The sequence below is a fragment of the Hemitrygon akajei genome, chromosome 30 (genome assembly GCF_048418815.1).
Source record: "Hemitrygon akajei chromosome 30, sHemAka1.3, whole genome shotgun sequence".
Taxonomy (NCBI): domain Eukaryota; kingdom Metazoa; phylum Chordata; class Chondrichthyes; order Myliobatiformes; family Dasyatidae; genus Hemitrygon; species Hemitrygon akajei.
The window spans coordinates 5,128,112-5,139,072 of NC_133153.1; positions in this window are offsets into that span (position 1 = coordinate 5,128,112).

The window sequence follows — 10,961 nt, forward strand, 5'->3', positions numbered from 1 at the left end:
TATGGACTCGGATCCTAAGATCCCTCTGATCCTCCACAATGCCAAGAGTTTTACCATTAATACTATATTCTGCCATCATATTTGACCTACCAAAATGAACCACCTCATACTTATCTTGGTTGAACTCCATCTGCCACTTCTCAGCCCATTTTTGCATCTTATCAATGTCCCACTGTAATCTTTGACAGCCCTCCACACTATCCACAACACCTCCAACCTTTGTGTCATCAGAAAATTTACTAACCCATCCCTCTGCTTCCTCATCCAGGTTATTTATAAAAATCACGAACGGTAGGGTTCCAGAACAGATCCCTGAGGCACACCACTGCTGACCGACCTCCATGCAGAATATGACCTGTCTACAACCACTCTTTGCCTTCTGTGGGCAAGCCAGTTCTGAATCCACAAAGCAATGTTCCTTTGGATCCCATGCCTCCTTATTTTCTGAATAAGCATTGCATGGGGTACCTTGTCAAATGCCTTTCTGAAATCCATATACACTACATCTACTGCTCTACCATCATCAATGTGTTTAGTCACATCCTCAAAAAATTCAATCTCTTCCTTCATCTCTTCAGTTTGGTTCCCATCCCACAGCAATCCTAGTTTAAACTCTCCCCAATAGTCTTAGCAAACCTCCCTGCCAGGATATTGATCCCCCTGGGATTCAAGTGCAACCCGTCCTTTTTATACAGGTTTTTATACAGCTCCTGCTCCAAAAGAGGTCCCAATGATTCAGAAGTATGAATCCCTGCCCCTGCTCCAATCCTCCACCTCACTCTATTCCTATATTCACTGTCACTTGGCACAGGCAGTAATCCCAAGATGACTACCTTTGTGGTCCTGCTTCTCAACTTCCTTCCTAACTCCCTGTAGCCTGCTTTCAGGACCTCCTCCCTTTTCCTGCCAAAGTCGTTGATACCAATATGTACCACAACCTCTGGCTGTTCTCCTTCCCACTTGAGGATATCTTGGACGTGATCAGAAACATCCTGGACCCTGGCATTTGGGAGGCAAACTACCATGGGTTTATGGGAAATGATAGTACCCCATAAACAACCGAGGTACAGCTGGCCATTCAGTTGCTTAGAGGATTAGAGCCATGAATGGGGTATTAGGACATTTTGAAAAACTGTCTTTTCCATCTGCTTGAATAAGGAGCAGTTTTTAACTATTTCCAAAATGCCTTAGCGATAACAAAGTATGAAACTAATGTATTACTGAAATCCCATAAACGGTGCGAACAAATGTTGTCAGTTTTTCTAATTTAGCATTACTCTGCCCTCTAAACCAGTAGGTCATGACTTCAATTTCCAACCCAGGACTTGAGTAGTCTGAAGTATGAGTGTAAACTAAATGAATGAGATGGGAAAATAAGTACAGTACTGTATTATTAGTATGCAACGAGGCTCCAGAAGTACTTGAGGCTTGAAATAGACACTGAATTCATGACCTACTGGTTTTAGTGCTTTGTCCTTTAAACCAGTTGGTCATGGATTCGGTCTCATAAATTATTTAATTTTTGTGGGTGTTAAGATTTGAGACTTCATCAAGATTTCCTTTCTTTGTTTTATCTAACCCCCACTAAATTATCCCGTGCATCTTCATAGCTGATTGTCATTCATCACACCATCAGCCGTCACAGGAAACATTTGCAGAAGTACACTGACCCAGTGTTTGGGTATGGATTGATTGGTGGCAAGTAACATATGTGTTAAAAGTATCATGTGTGTTAAGTGTTCCAGGCAATAATCATCTGCAACAAGAGCCAAACTCAGTACTTAACTTTATAATTCAATGATATTAACCATGCTGAATGACCTTCAATCATTGAGGTCACCATTGACCAGCAACTTAACATAACTATAGCCATGCTATAGTATGAGAGCAGGTAAGAGGCTGGGTATATTGTAGCAAGTGACTCACCTTCACATACCCCAAAGCTTTTCCACTATCTACAAGGTGAAAGTCAAGAGTTTGATGGAATATTCTCATTTGCCTGGATGAGTGCAGCTCCAACGACTGTTAAGATGCTTGACTGGCAGAAAGTCAATCACCCTAAGAATTAATTCCCTCTACACCAGCACATGGTGGCTGCAGTTTTTGCCACTTGGAAAATGCACTGCAGTTAACCTGTGGCCTCAAGACCAGGAATGCAAAGGAATGTCACTACTTGCTGGTTTTCTTCCAAATTGCAGGGTCCTGAACTGCAAATACATTGAACGCCATCTGAGTGCACCTTTTTTGCACTATTTATTTATTTTGTAATTTATAGCAATTTTATGCTTTGCACTTTACTGCTGTTGCAAAACAAATTTCATGTCATACAGGATAGTGGTAATAAGCAAGATTCTGTTTCTGCTGTTCCTTCGTGTTGCTGGGTGTAAATCCTGGAACACCCTACCTTACAGTATTGTGGGAGTACCTCACAAGAAGGTCTGTAGTGATTCAAGAAAACAGCCACCACTATCTTCTCAAGGGCACTGAATGCTGGCATTCCCAACAATGCACAGATCTTAAAAACAAACCAAATAATACAATGGATTGACCTGTGAAATTAGAAATTGGTGGCACAAAGTGGACAAATTTGAAACAATTTATATTGTGTCCAGTTTTAATGGAAAGTAGAGTTTAACAAGAGAATTCATAACATGTACTACTCAGAAAATTACTGGCCAGTGAGTTTGAGATCAGCAGTGGTTAAGTTACTAAAGGGCAATGTTCCCTCTAAGACGTGCCTGTGTGCATGCACACACATCTTTTGCTACTTGCATACAAAGGAATTTAAGCTGCGCACAAAAGGTTGTCACCCTCTACCTTGTTGGCACGTTCAGTATATTTTATGATCGTACACAATCACATTTCCTTTTCTGGGTTCTGATGTAGACAATGTTGACAACATGGAATTTGCGATGATTTCTCTGTAAATTTTAGAACTGGCTTATTTATACTGTTTTCATTTAAAAAAATTATTAATTCCCTATGTCGAATTCCAAAGAAGCAAAGGACGTGAAGTGCAAAGGAACTGGTACTTCATTTAAAGTGGAACAGGGTAATGAAACAGTAGAAACTGCTACACCAAAAGCTCATGAGGTCAGGAATGTGCAGCTATAATAAATGTTTATGTGCAATACAGAAAATGGTGTTACCTATGTGTAATGTTGTGATACAAAAGTTACAGGAGAATTTGCAAGTAGGAAGAAGTGGAGTGATATTTGGAAACTTGGCTTTTGAAGGCATCATTTAGCAAGCAAATCACATATGGACGGTGTGCAAAAGATGCGTGAGGTCAGTTTGAGATAGTTAATTGGATTCATAATTGGCTTGATAGTAGGAAACAGAGAATTATCAGCCTGTGACAACTGATGTGCTACAGGAGTCAGTGCTGGGACCTGTGTTGACTATCAATGATTTGGATGTGAATGTACAAAATACTGTTAGTAAAATTGCAGATGATTGTAAAGTAGGTGGCATCTATAGTTGCGTTAACAAAGTCACTGGAGAGAAGTACTGGTAGATATGAAGTAGTCTCTTTATTCGACAAAATGAGAAACAGCAGGCATCATAATGAGACCCCTTTTGGAGGAAGAGGCCTACTTGATTCAACACTACACAGCATTTTATGTGCAAAAGGTCAAAGGACAATACACAATGCATCCGCAATGCTTCCTTTGAACTACACGCAAACTTGCACCTCCTGTTTTGCACACATACTACAGACACCTAAACAAATTTTAATAAGCACTGTCCGATCTTTTCATTAACTGTGATTCATGGCTCTTAGGAACCCAATGTTCAGAGCTGCATTTTAAATTTAATCTAGTCTATGTTCAGATTTGAAGATTAATGGCTGAAGTTGGTTGCTGAAGTTATATGCTTACTCTAAAAATACCCTACCAGTATCGTAGACAGTGAAGAGGGTTATCAAAAATTACAGGGGCATTGTGATCGGCTCAGTAAGCAGGCTAACGATTGGGAAATGGCTTTCAGAAGTGTCAAGTCTTTGATTTGGGGAATTCAGACCAGGGAGAAACTTGTACAATGAATGGCCAGGCTGCAAGGAGTATTGTGGAACAGACGGACATAGGAGTACAGGTACATGGTTAGCTGAGGCAGTGGCAATGCTGGCCTTCATCAGTTAGGACATTGACAATAGGAGTTGGGACATTATTGTTGCCATGTAGATTTGAGATGCAGTTATAGGAAAGATGTCATTAAACTAGAAAGAGTACAGAGAAGATTTACAAGCACTCGAGGGCCTGAATTATAGAGAGAGGTTGGATGAGCTAGGACTTTATTCCTTGGTGTATGAGGCGTGACATGAAAAAGGTGTATGAAATCATAGAGAAGGTTGACACACACTGGCTTTTTTCTGGAGAATGAGAACTAAAAATTAGAGGGGAAAGACTTCAAAGGGACCTGAGGAACAATGTCTTCACTCAGAGGGTGGTGTGTATATGGAATGAGCTACTGGAAAAAATGAATGAGGCAGGTACAATAATAACAATCAAAAACATTTGGGTAAGTACATGGATAAGAGGGGTGCAGGTAAATATAGCCCAAATGTGGGCAAATGGGACTTGTGTTAGTTGGCACTGTGGTCAGCATGGAAGAGTTGGAAGGACCTGTTTCCATGTTGTAGTACTCGATGAGTTTGTCGATGCATGTAAGTGAGATAAGTGCAGTGATTAAGTTGCCATTCTAATAATGTGCAGGTTTAGACTAGCAATCTAGAGACACAAGTTCAAGTCAGATGTGGAATTTAAATTATTATTTCATGTTCATGACACTGAGCCATTTATGTTTTGTATTCAATGTCCTTACCGTCACCAGCTATGCCACCATTAAAGTTCTGAGTAGATCACCATTAACCAGAAGTTCATCTGGGCCAGTAGCTATAAGTGCAGGTCAGAGGCTGGATATTCTATAGCAAGTGACCACTGGAGGATCCCAAATTCATTCCGCGATTTACAAGGCATATTACAGGAGCATAGTAGAATATTCATGGCTGGAATAGTGTGGCTGCAATAATGGTGATGAAGCCAAAAGTTATCCAGAACAAAACAACCTATTTCACTATTTTTGTATTACCCAACAATCTCAAGACATGGAGAGGGAATTCTGTGGTGAACTAACATGCAATTTTCTCCCCGAGGAGTGGAGGGTGTGCCCAGTCTGAACTAGTGTGTAAGGTTTTCTTGCTCACATTCAATCCCTGACCAGTTAACCACCCTCTTTCCATGATCAACCTTGTTTTACCCAAGGAGAGATATCTCCCTATCCCAAAACACAGCTTTACAAGCCTCGTTTGCCTCCTTTTTAGTTCTGAGATAGAATCCCTGACCTGAAACACTATCTGTTTTTCTTCCCACAGGTGTGGCCTAACCTGCTGAGTATTTCTGGCATTTTCTGTTTTTATTCCAACATGTTCAAGGCATCGAATTGTGGTAGATTTTATTATTTTTGGTACCATTTGGTCTATTCTAAATCCAAGTATGCTAACCTCTACCTCTGTTATCAGCTATCACTTTTTAAGTGAAAACAAAAGAGATTGCAGATGCTGGAATCTGGAGTTTAAAAAAAAAACAAAATGCTGGAGGAAGCGAGTGAACTGAGGAAACAAAGATAACCTAACGTAAAATGTAGTAGATTTTTCCCAAGTAAACAATCCAGAGTTCCTTTTCCTTGACATGTACTTGATGTTTGCGGATACTGGAATTTAACAGTTGTTAATATCTAGTTAACTGTTAAGCCTATTAATATCACTTACTAGATGTATTATGCTCTTGTATCACTTGAGACCTGCAAGCATTTTCTCATGAAGTGATGACTTGAGGAGCTATGTCTCTATAATAATTTGAGGGTAAATTGCTTTGAGTCTTGAAAAGATTCCAAGTGACATAATATTAGCATAAATACATACAGTACAACAGTGATAGTTGTAGTGCGTAGGTTTCCTTTCTGTAATATTTAAATATCAATATGCAGAGTGAAAAAAAGATAAAACTCTCGGAGCAATTAGTCACATATTGTACACTGACCCATTTTACAATCCAAAAAAACAATAAAGCTTTCAGAATAAGCTGAATCATTACAATAAACTTTGCTCTTTTAACATTAATAATGGTAATTTTTCGCGTGTTACATCTAACCCCATGGGGCATGGTTACACTAATGTTTCTAGCAAATGAATGATCGCATAACATCATTCTTTTGATTTAAACTGATTGATGCTTAAAGGAGCATTATTATCATAAAACAACACTAAACAAATTAAAGTCAATTAATCTTATTGGTTTATGACTACTGTGCTGAACTGTAACATGTAGAATGGATAGTGGCTTATATTAAATATTAAAATATTTTCTACAAAACTCCACGATTCCAAAAATTGTAACATTTAAAGTAACTATTTGGTCTTTTAAATCAAGTTTAATTGTGAAATGATTTTTTTGTCCAATAATATGATGCCATTGTTTTTTGTTAAGTATCTTTTTTGACATGAGTTTACTTGTATTTCAAGTTGAAATGAATTTAGATAATATCAGACTTCAAGATATCATTATATCAAAGGAATTATACCACACAGAACTCAGTACTCAAATGATCACCAGGTTAATAGTAAAGCAACATTGTGCGATGGGATGCAGTTTTGATCCCCTTAACCAGAGTTGTTAACCATGTAAAAATATGCTAAGTGCATGTATGTGTCAAGCAACATCTTTCCTTGTAGCGTTTGGATGTTAGTTCACCAGAGAATTCCCTCCACATGTCTTGAGGTTGTTGGGTAATGTGATGTAACTAAGCTGTGGGGCTGTGGAAGTAAAGAAAATAAAAGCATTCAAAAACGCTGGAACCGTTTATTATGCTTGTGGCTGGCTGCAGACCTTTTGTGGGTTTTGGACAACAACTAGCTGTGAACACTGTTCTGATAAGACATCTGGGGCACGTGGGAGCAGGGAAAGCTGAGTATGTGTCTTGAACACTGTCCGATTCCGATTCAAATTAGTTTGTCATAGACACCAGTATCAAAAGAAATTCCTTGCTCATGAGAAGCTCAAACAGTGTATCCTTACTGAGATATGTAGAGCCTATATCAGGAAATGTAAATTTGAGCATTTAATTCATCATAGATAATATAGAGAAAGAGAATTAAAATAAAACAATAGATGAGATAAATGATCTAGAGTTTTAGAGAGAATCGAGAGATAGCTGTAAAAGTGACAATTATTTTAAAAACTCATCATTTGTAAAAAAAATGTGGAATAAGAATCCACATTTATAAACACAGAGGATTCCAGTTAATTGGGACACTTTGGGACCAGTAGGTTTTAGCCCAATTAAGCAGATGCCCTATTATGTGAAGTTAAATGGAAATAATTAAAAAGGTATATACAGTAAAAGACACTACCGATTAACTGAGTAACAGATTTTGTATTTAAATGAAATATGGAACAAATAAGAACACTGCAATATTACTACAGTACTGTGAAACTGTTTATTAGTTTGTAATGGTTACTGACGGAGGAATTCATCTAGTCTAGTGTATGCTGACATAGTATTCGTATGGTAACCTATCCATTCTTAGTTCCTTAAAACATCAAGGTCTATTGCTTTTTTAATAACTGACAATTTCTTTTTATCAGTTTCTGACATATTTGAACAACACCCAATCATGCGATCCATTGCTTTTTTTTTAACCTGATAGTGTTACATTTGTAGGAAACTGTCCGGCATGGTGTGATTTTTAAAAAAACCTGTTTCATCAGCATTGTAGATATAATCTGCACAAAATTTTTGAAGCAAGTCGAGGAGTTAAGTAGATTTTATGTTTCTGCACTTACAGTATCAGCACTACCTTTTGTCTTGTGCTTTCTTGAATTTAACATGGTGCTTACATTTCCATTGAGACAAGCATCTGTTGCTAATCTTCATGACCCAACTTCTCAGATTGCTTAAGCTTGTTTTTAACATTGATTTACTGACAGGTACACCTCATCCAGTAACAATGGAAAACCATTGATTGACAGCATCTTCATCATCTGGATCTGTACCTACACACTTTCATTTTTGGGATGTTCCCTGTTGTCCCTCGCATAATGCCTGTTCTTGCAGTTTATCTTGCTGGTGTACAGTAATGTGAAAAGCTGAAGAAGTTTGCACAGTACTGTAGTAATTTTATGTATTGCATTGTAACTGCTGCTGCTGCTGCTGCAAAGACACAACAAATTTCATCACATATGTGAGTGATAATAAACCTGATTCTGATATGGGTCTCTATTGTGGATTGAGAATGGGAAAGGGACAGGGAGAGGGGAAACATGATTGGGGGAAAGAGGAAGGGGAAGGGAGAGGGGATGGAGCAGGAAACACCAGAAAGATATTCTGTAATGATCAATAAACCTATTGTTTAGAATCAAATGACCTTGCCTGGTGTCTTAGGCCTGGGCATGTCTGTACATGCACCACCCTCTTACTCAGGCACTTGTCTGCCGCCTGTCCCACACCCCTCCTGCTGCACTCCACCCATGCTATTCCCAATAGCTTTTGCTCCTATATATTGACCAACTTGTTCTCTGCACCATCTTAACAAATACAGTATGATACAAAAGCCTTGGGCACCCTAGCCATATATATTATACCAAAGACTTTTCCACAGTACTGTATCAAGTGTGCAATTGTAGATTTTGGCATTCTAGTTACTCTGCCAGCTGACAATGAGTGGTGTTAGGCGGATGGCTTTTAATTTGGTCCAGCTGGATAATTTTTTGGGCTAGTGTCAAATCTTTTCAGAATCAGGTTTAATATGAATGGCATATGTCATAAAATTTGTGTTTTGTGGCAGCATTACATTGCAATACATTATAATAAAACTAAATTACAATAAGAAATATATATTAAAATTAAATAAGTAGTGCAAAGAGAGAGGGAAAAATAAATTCTGAGATAACGTTCGTGCGTTCATTGTCCATTTAGATCTGATGGTGGAGGGGAAGAAGCTGTTCCTGAAATATTGAGTGTGTGTCTTCAGGTTCCTGTATCTCCTCCTTGATGGTAGCAATGAAAAGAGAGAATGTTCTGGGTGATAGGGGGTCTTTAATGATGGGCATCACCTTTTGAAGGTGTCCAGGATGCTGGGAGGCTAGTGCCCATGATGGAGCTGCTGCATTAACAACTTTCTGCAGCTTTTTATGATCCTTCCAGGTGGAGATACAACCAGTCAGAAAGGACTTGCAAGTGTCTTTGGTAATGTACCAATTCTCCTCAAGCTTCTAATAAAATATAGCCTCTTCCATGATTTCTTTGTAATTGCATCAGTATGTTGGGCCTAAGACACATTGATGCACCATCAATAACTCTTGGAGACGTGAGGCGAGATATAGGCTTTTATTGGCTGGAGGAAGGAACAAGCAGCAATTGAACACCACACAACATCCTGGAGACTGAGGCTGGGGCTGTGTCTCCAATCGCCTTTATACCGGGGTCCTTGGGAGGAGCCACGGTCAATGAGAGGAGCCACAGGAGCAGTCAGCAGGGGGGGCGTGTCCAGACAGGTATATGCAGTTCACCACACACATCTTCAGAGATGTTAACACCCAGGAACTTGAAGCTGATCAGCTTTTCCACTAGTGGTCCCATGATGAGGACTGATGTGTTTTCCCTCGACTTTCTCTTCCTGAAGTCCACAATCAATTTCTTGGTCTTACTGATGCTGAGTGTAAGGTCATTGTTGTGACACCACTCAATCAGCTGATCTACCTCAGTCCTGTACACCTCCTACACACCATCTGAAATTCTGCCAACAATAGTTGTGTCATCGGCAAATTTGTAGATGGTTCTTAAGCTGTGTCTAGCCACACAAATGTGGGCGTAGAGAGAGTAGAGCGTTGGGCTTAGCACTCATTCTTGAGGTGCACCAGTGTTGCTTGTCAGCAAGGAGGAGATGCTATTTCAGACCAGCACAGACTCTGGTCTCCCAGTGAGGAATCAAGGATCCACTTGCAGAGGCCCAAGGTTAGAAATAAGGGTATGATTGTGTTCAACGCTGAACTATACTCAATAAACAACAGGCTGACATAGGTATCATTATTGTCCAGGTGATCCCATACTGCGAGGTTTGATCAGTGCAACTCATGGCTGTGGATTCATTTTTGGAGGATTCTGCAGTTCATGTTACGTGTGTTTCTGGATCCTGGTTACTGTTTTTTTGCTATTTTGCACGATTTTATCGGAGCTCTCCAGTGAGGAGTGGCTCTGTGGCCTGAAGTCAACAAACAACACAGTATTGGACTGGACTGAACTAAACTGAACACTGGTAGACCGTTTTGAGGGCTCTGCAGTTTGATGATTAATATTCTGTGTGTTATTCACTTTTTGCCGTTTGCATGATATGGTCTTTTTTTTGCATGTTAGATGTATGATGTTTTCTTTGAATGAGTTCCATATTGTTTGTTTCATGGCTGCTTGCAGGAAGACAAATCTCAGGGTTGTATATCGTGTACATACTTTGATAAAAATGTACTCTGAATCTTTGTAACTTTGATCCAAGTGGAGAATCAATGAGGTTGCACTTGCTGTAGACCTATTATGCGATAGGCAAATAGCAGCAGGTCAAGGATCTCAAAAAAAAAATTTTAAGTCAAAATTTATAAAAACATTATCATCAAAAATTGGTGATTTTTGAATCAGTGTCAGTCAGCCCAAATAGATAACATAGCCCAAACACATGCAACTGATGAAACTGTTCACTCTAAGCACATTGTAGCGTCTAATGGCCACACACGTGACTGACCATCTCCTGCCCAATTAAGCAGCATAGTCTCTCAAATTAACAAAGGAAATTTTGACTATTTTCTTGATTTGTTTTTGTTCTGTAAGAGGTGTCCAAAATAAGTGGCTGCCTGATTAGCCCACTTAGCTGGAATCCACTGTACTGCCATGTAACTCTCCAAAGTATGCTC